The sequence below is a fragment of the Hippocampus zosterae genome, unplaced genomic scaffold (assembly GCF_025434085.1).
Source record: "Hippocampus zosterae strain Florida unplaced genomic scaffold, ASM2543408v3 HiC_scaffold_33, whole genome shotgun sequence".
In the NCBI taxonomy this organism is placed as follows: Eukaryota; Metazoa; Chordata; class Actinopteri; order Syngnathiformes; family Syngnathidae; genus Hippocampus; species Hippocampus zosterae.
Window position 1 is genome coordinate 457904 of NW_026262883.1, and position 6524 is coordinate 464427.

A 6524-nucleotide genomic window follows, 5' to 3' on the forward strand; every position below is an offset into this window, starting at 1 on the left:
GCACGGGAATTATTATTTTTTTATGTCTCAACCTGTCCAAGAGGCCTGCTGCCCGCCGCACTCGCCGCCGGGCCGGCCCGCACCCCGCCATTGAGACTGAACGGGGATTATTATTTTTTTTAACTCGGCCTCCGGGCCGGGGCGGGCTTCGCCCCCGGTACCTCCAGCCGCTTCTATTTACGCGCGCCGCGTTCCAACATATTCACCCCGGCCAAGAGGCCTATTCCCCGGCCCGCACCCCGCCATTGAGACTGCATGGGAATTATTATTTTTTTATCTCTCAACCTGTCCAAGAGGCCTGCTGCCCGCCGCAATCGCCGCCGGGCCGGCCCGCACCCTGCCATTGAGACTGAACGGGATTATTTATTTTTTTAACTTGGCCGCCGGGCCGGGGCGGGCATCGCCCCCGGTACCTCCAGCCGCTACTATTTCCGCGGGCCGTGTTCCAACACTATTCACCCCGGCCAAGAGGCCTATTCCCCGGCCCGCACCCCGCCATTGAGACTGCACGGGAATTATTATTTTTTTATCTCTCAACCTGTCCAAGAGGCCTGCTGCCCGCCGCACTCGCCGCCGGGCCGGCCCGCACCCCGCCATTGAGACTGAACGGGGATTATTATTTTTTTTAAATCGGCCTCCGGGCCGGGGCGGGCTTCGCCCCCGGTACCTCCAGCCGCTTCTATTTACGCGCGCCGCGTTCCAACATATTCACCCCGGCCAAGAGGCCTATTCCCCGGCCCGCACCCCGCCATTGAGACTGCATGGGAATTATTATTTTTTTATCTCTCAACCTGTCCAAGAGGCCTACTGCCCGCCGCAATTGCCGCCGGGCCGGCCCGCACCCTGCCATTGAGACTGAACGGGAATTATTATTTTTTTATCTCTCAACCTGTCCAAGAGGCCTGCTGCCCGCCGCAATCGCCGCCGGGCCGGCCCGCACTCTGCCATTGAGACTGAACGGGATTATTTATTTTTTTAACTTGGCCGCCGGGCCGGGGCGGGCATCGCCCCCGGTACCTCCAGCCGCTACTATTTCCGCGGGCCGTGTTCCAACACTATTCACCCCGGCCAAGAGGCCTATTCCCCGGCCCGCACCCCGCCATTGAGACTGCACGGGAATTATTATTTTTTTATCTCTCAACCTGTCCAAGAGGCCTGCTGCCCGCCGCACTCGCCGCCGGGCCGGCCCGCACCCCGCCATTGAGACTGAACGGGGATTATTATTTTTTTTAACTCGGCCTCCGGGCCGGGGCGGGCTTCGCCCCTGGTACCTCCAGCCGCTTCTATTTACGCGCGCCGCGTTCCAACATATTCACCCCGGCCAAGAGGCCTATTCCCCGGCCCGCACCCCGCCATTGAGACTGCATGGGAATTATTATTTTTTTATCTCTCAACCTGTCCAAGAGGCCTACTGCCCGCCGCAATTGCCGCCGGGCCGGCCCGCACCCTGCCATTGAGACTGAACGGGAATTATTATTTTTTTATCTCTCAACCTGTCCAAGAGGCCTGCTGCCCGCCGCAATCGCCGCCGGGCCGGCCCGCACCCTGCCATTGAGACTGAACGGGGATTATTTATTTTTTTAACTTGGCCGCCGGGCCGGGGCGGGCATCGCCCCCGGTACCTCCAGCCGCTACTATTTCCGCGGGCCGTGTTCCAACACTATTCACCCCGGCCAAGAGGCCTATTCCCCGGCCCGCACCCCGCCATTGAGACTGCACGGGAATTATTATTTTTTTATCTCTCAACCTGTCCAAGAGGCCTGCTGCCCGCCGCACTCGCCGCCGGGCCGGCCCGCACCCCGCCATTGAGACTGAACGGGGATTATTATTTTTTTTAACTCGGCCTCCGGGCCGGGGCGGGCTTCGCCCCCGGTACCTCCAGCCGCTTCTATTTACGCGCGCCGCGTTCCAACATATTCACCCCGGCCAAGAGGCCTATTCCCCGGCCCGCACCCCGCCATTGAGACTGCATGGGAATTATTATTTTTTTATCTCTCAACCTGTCCAAGAGGCCTGCTGCCCGCCGCAATCGCCGCCGGGCCGGCCCGCACCCTGCCATTGAGACTGATCGGGATTATTTATTTTTTTAACTTGGCCGCCGGGCCGGGGCGGGCATCGCCCCCGGTACCTCCAGCCGCTACTATTTCCGCGGGCCGTGTTCCAACACTATTCACCCCGGCCAAGAGGCCTATTCCCCGGCCCGCACCCCGCCATTGAGACTGCACGGGAATTATTATTTTTTTATCTCTCAACCTGTCCAAGAGGCCTGCTGCCCGCCGCACTCGCCGCCGGGCCGGCCCGCACCCCGCCATTGAGACTGAACGGGGATTATTATTTTTTTTAACTCGGCCTCTGGGCCGGGGCGGGCTTCGCCCCCGGTACCTCCAGCCGCTTCTATTTACGCGCGCCGCGTTCCAACATATTCACCCCGGCCAAGAGGCCTATTCCCCGGCCCGCACCCCGCCATTGAGACTGCACGGGAATTATTATTTTTTTATCTCTCAACCTGTCCAAGAGGCCTGCTGCCCGCCGCACTCGCCGCCGGGCCGGCCCGCACCCCGCCATTGAGACTGAACGGGGATTATTATTTTTTTTAACTCGGCCTCCGGGCCGAGGCGGGCTTCGCCCCCGGTACCTCCAGCCGCTTCTATTTACGCGCGCCGCGTTCCAACATATTCACCCCGGCCAAGAGGCCTATTCCCCGGCCCGCACCCCGCCATTGAGACTGCACGGGAATTATTATTTTTTTATCTCTCAACCTGTCCAAGAGGCCTGCTGCCCGCCGCACTCGCCGCCGGGCCGGCCCGCACCCCGCCATTGAGACTGAACGGGGATTATTTTTTTTTTTAACTCGGCCTCCGGGCCGGGGCGGGCTTCGCCCCCGGTACCTCCAGCCGCTTCTATTTACGCGCGCCGCGTTCCAACATATTCACCCCGGCCAAGAGGCCTATTCCCCGGCCCGCACCCCGCCATTGAGACTGCACGGGAATTATTATTTTTTTATCTCTCAACCTGTCCAGGAGGCCTGCTGCCCGCCGCAATCGCCGCCGGGCCGGCCCGCACCCTGCCATTGAGACTGAACGGGGATTATTTATTTTTTTAACTTGGCCGCCGGGCCGGGGCGGGCATCGCCCCCGGTACCTCCAGCCGCTACTATTTCCGCGGGCCGTGTTCCAACACTATTCACCCCGGCCAAGAGGCCTATTCCCCGGCCCGCACCCCGCCATTGAGACTGCACGGGAATTATTATTTTTTTATCTCTCAACCTGTCCAAGAGGCCTGCTGCCCGCCGCACTCGCTGCCGGGCCGGCCCGCACCCCGCCATTGAGACTGAACGGGGATTATTATTTTTTTTAACTCGGCCTCCGGGCCGGGGCAGGCTTCGCCCCCGGTACCTCCAGCCGCTTGTATTTACGCGCGCCGCGTTCCAATATATTCACCCCGGCCAAGAGGCCTATTCCCCGGCCCGCACCCCGCCATTGAGACTGCACGGGAATTATTATTTTTTTATCTCTCAACCTGTCCAAGAGGCCTGCTGCCCGCCGCACTCGCCGCCGGGCCGGCCCGCACCCCGCCATTGAGACTGAACGGGGATTATTTTTTTTTTTAACTCGGCCTCCGGGCCGGGGCGGGCTTCGCCCCCGGTACCTCCAGCCGCTTCTATTTACGCGCGCCGCGTTCCAACATATTCACCCCGGCCAAGAGGCCTATTCCCCGGCCCGCACCCCGCCATTGAGACTGCACGGGAATTATTATTTTTTTATCTCTCAACCTGTCCAGGAGGCCTGCTGCCCGCCGCAATCGCCGCCGGGCCGGCCCGCACCCTGCCATTGAGACTGAACGGGAATTATTATTTTTTTATTTCTCAACCTGTCCAAGAGGCCTGCTGCCCGCCGCACTCGCCGCCGGGCCGGCCCGCACCCCGCCATTGAGACTGAACGGGGATTATTATTTTTTTTAACTCGGCCTCCGGGCCGGGGCGGGCTTCGCCCCCGGTACCTCCAGCCGCTTCTATTTACGCGCGCCGCGTTCCAACATATTCACCCCGGCCAAGAGGCCTCTTCCCCGGCCACACTCGTCCGCCGGGCCGGCCCGCACCCCGCCATTGAGACTGCACGGGAATTATTATTTTTTTATCTCTCAACCTGTCCAAGAGGCCTGCTGCCCGCCGCACTCGCCGCCGGGCCGGCCCGCACCCCGCCATTGAGACTGAACGGGATTATTATTTTTTTTAACTCGGCCTCCGGGCCGGGGCGGGCTTCGCCCCCGGTACCTCCAGCCGCTTCTATTTACGCGCGCCGCGTTCCAACATATTCCCCCCGGCCAAGAGGCCTCTTCCCCGGCCACACTCGTCCGCCGGGCCGGCCCGCACCCCGCCATTGAGACTGCACGGGAATTATTATTTTTATATCTCTCAACCTGTCCAAGAGGCCTGCTGCCCGCCGCAATCGCCGCCGGGCCGGCCCGCACCCTGCCATTGAGACTGAACGGGGATTATTTATTTTTTTAACTTGGCCGCCGGCCCGGGGCGGGCTTCGCCCCCGGTACCTCCAGCCGCTTCTATTTACGCGCGCCGCGTTCCAACATATTCACCCCGGCCAAGAGGCCTATTCCCCGGCCCGCACCCCGCCATTGAGACTGCATGGGAATTATTATTTTTTTATCTCTCAACCTGTCCAAGAGGCCTTCTGCCCGCCGCAATCGCCGCCGGGCCGGCCCGCACCCTGCCATTGAGACTGAACGGGAATTATTATTTTTTTATCTCTCAACCTGTCCAAGAGGCCTGCTGCCCGCCGCACTCGCCGCCGGGCCGGCCCGCACCCTGCCATTGAGACTGAACGGGGATTATTTATTTTTTTAACTTGGCCGCCGGCCCGGGGCGGGCATCGCCCCCGGTACCTCCAGCCGCTACTATTTCCGCGGGCCGTGTTCCAACACTATTCACCCCGGCCAAGAGGCCTATTCCCCGGCCCGCACCCCGCCATTGAGACTGCACGGGAATTATTATTTTTTTATCTCTCAACCTGTCCAAGAGGCCTGCTGCCCGCCGCAATCGCCGCCGGGCCGGCCCGCACCCTGCCATTGAGGCTGAACGGGGATTATTTATTTTTTTAACTTGGCCGCCGGGCCGGGGCGGGCATCGCCCCCGGTACCTCCAGCCGCTACTATTTCCGCGGGCCGTGTTCCAACACTATTCACCCCGGCCAAGAGGCCTATTCCCCGGCCCGCACCCCGCCATTGAGACTGCACGGGAATTATTATTTTTTTATCTCTCAACCTGTCCAAGAGGCCTGCTGCCCGCCGCACTCGCCGCCGGGCCGGCCCGCACCCCGCCATTGAGACTGAACGGGGATTATTATTTTTTTTAACTCGGCCTCCGGGCCCGGGCGGGCTTCGCCCCCGGTACCTCCAGCCGCTTCTATTTACGCGCGCCGCGTTCCAACATATTCACCCCGGCCAAGAGGCCTATTCCCCGGCCCGCACCCCGCCATTGAGACTGCACGGGAATTATTATTTTTTTATCTCTCAACCTGTCCAAGAGGCCTGCTGCCCGCCGCACTCGCCGCCGGGCCGGCCCGCACCCCGCCATTGAGACTGAACGGGGATTATTATTTTTTTTAACTCGGCCTCCGGGCCGGGGCGGGCTTCGCCCCCGGTACCTCCAGCCGCTTCTATTTACGCGCGCCGCGTTCCAACATATTCACCCCGGCCAAGAGGCCTATTCCCCGGCCCGCACCCCGCCATTGAGACTGCATGGGAATTATTATTTTTTTATCTCTCAACCTGTCCAAGAGGCCTGCTGCCCGCCGCAATCGCCGCCGGGCCGGCCCGTACCCTGCCATTGAGACTGAACGGGATTATTTATTTTTTTAACTTGGCCGCCGGGCCGGGGCGGGCATCGCCCCCGGTACCTCCAGCCGCTACTATTTCCGCGGGCCGTGTTCCAACACTATTCACCCCGGCCAAGAGGCCTATTCCCCGGCCCGCACCCCGCCATTGAGACTGCACGGGAATTATTATTTTTTTATCTCTCAACCTGTCCAAGAGGCCTGCTGCCCGCCGCACTCGCCGCCGGGCCGGCCCGCACCCCGCCATTGAGACTGAACGGGGATTATTATTTTTTTTAACTCGGCCTCCGGGCCGGGGCGGGCTTCGCCCCCGGTACCTCCAGCCGCTTCTATTTACGCGCGCCGCGTTCCAAAATATTCACCCCGGCCAAGAGGCCTATTCCCCGGCCCGCACCCCGCCATTGAGACTGCACGGGAATTATTATTTTTTTATCTCTCAACCTGTCCAAGAGGCCTGCTGCCCGCCGCACTCGCCGCCGGGCCGGCCCGCACCCCGCCATTGAGACTGAACGGGGATTATTATTTTTTTTAACTCGGCCTCCGGGCCGGGGCGGGCTTCGCCCCCGGTACCTCCAGCCGCTTCTATTTACGCGCGCCGCGTTCCAACATATTCACCCCGGCCAAGAGGCCTATTCCCCGGCCCGCACCCCGCCATTGAGACTGCATGGGAATTAT